Raw genomic sequence first — 1,585 nt, forward strand, 5'->3', positions numbered from 1 at the left:
GAGGCCCGCCGCCGTCCGGGTGCCGCTACCACCCCCGGCTCTGGGAAAAATGGGGTCCTGCAAGCCGGGGGGACAGACCTCTCGACCCCAGGGGCAAGGTCCGTCCTCGCCATCCACCTGGGCAGCTCCTCCTCAGCTTTTTTTTTTTTTTTTTTTTTTTAACCAGCTTCTTCATTACCACACTCCTCAGACGGCCCTTCTGAGCTCTCTTGCGGGGAAGAAGTCTCGTGTTATCTCTTCCCGGCAGGGCCACCGCCTCCGAGCAGGGCCGCCCTCTCTCCCCAGCTCCTTCGCTCCGTGCCCTCCGCGGCTTTCGTTGCACGGTGTCCTTCAGTGAGTGGAAGCAGAGAAATGAAAAGTACTGTGATCAATTATTAGTTTTAGACCATATTTATGGACGTGTAGTAGTAATAACAGTTATTTACTTTGTCGAAACGTTTATTTCGCACTTGGTATATTTCCTTACAATCCGAGAACCGACGTGGGAAAAATAAGCACAAATAAACTAATACACGCAAAGTATGGTTTTAGCTAAAGGTGATCCTTCTCCTGTCTAATTTTCCCGGGTGCGTTTCTTCCTCCTGACATTAATTCAAACCAGTGAAAGGGCTAAATAGATTAATCTCTAGCCCTCAAGTCAAGCAAGAAGCAAAATAATAATTTACTTGTCTGCCCCCTTCATAAAAGACTAATTTTTCCCATTTTCTTCAAATTATGAAGAAATGAATGAAGAACAATCAAAACCCAAAGCAGCCAGGAGGGCAGAAGCTCTTTTGGGTCTCTCGAGGATATGGCCAGGGTACTCCTGCTCTCTCCTTGGTCCTGCGGACTGCCTTGTTCTCGCTCCCTTCACGAATTGCCGGATATCGCCTTCCCCCCCTGCGCACAGGGCTGCAGGCTGCTTTAACACCTCCTCACGAGGCTTTGGTCCTTTTGAAGCCTGATAGATTCTCTAATTTGTCAGCAGCACTTCGACTGCCCCCTACTCAAGGAGGGGAATGATGCCAGAGGCAGGGAAATAGACACCGGTCTGGGATTTCACAGTCTTAGTAATAGTGCTTTCACATGCACGTGTTTCATACATCGCTGACATCAGGGTGACCTCAGAGAGGGGGACAGAGAAGAGCTGAGGAGGGAAAATTTAAAAAGATGCAGTTCTACTGTGTACATCAAGGATTTCAAATAGAATAGTGAATAGAATAGATTCCAAGGCAATTCTTCCCCTTCGAGGGCTCTTGGTCTTTGAATTGCTTCAAGTCTCATATTCCAGCTATTTATTTTATCACCAGCTACTGTGAGCAACAGAGCCCCAGACTGGGTGACACGTATAGCCACTGGCAAACAGAAAATGGTCCTGGCTGCCTGCAAACGCTCTGCAGTGAGTTGTGGGCAGCTCAGTTGGTCCCTGTCCCATGGAGCAGCCGCTGCCTCCTTCCCCACCAGCCGACCACGGTGCCCGTTGGTCTGCTCCTGATCGTGAGGAGCTCTCTGACCAACAACCCACACTTGTGATGCCATCCTGTCCTCCACTCATTCCCACTCTTGCTATTTGCTCCACGGTTAAAACTGACACTTTTTATGGACC

Source organism: Geospiza fortis, unplaced genomic scaffold (genome assembly GCF_000277835.1).
Source record: "Geospiza fortis unplaced genomic scaffold, GeoFor_1.0 scaffold54, whole genome shotgun sequence".
NCBI lineage: Eukaryota > Metazoa > Chordata > Aves > Passeriformes > Thraupidae > Geospiza > Geospiza fortis.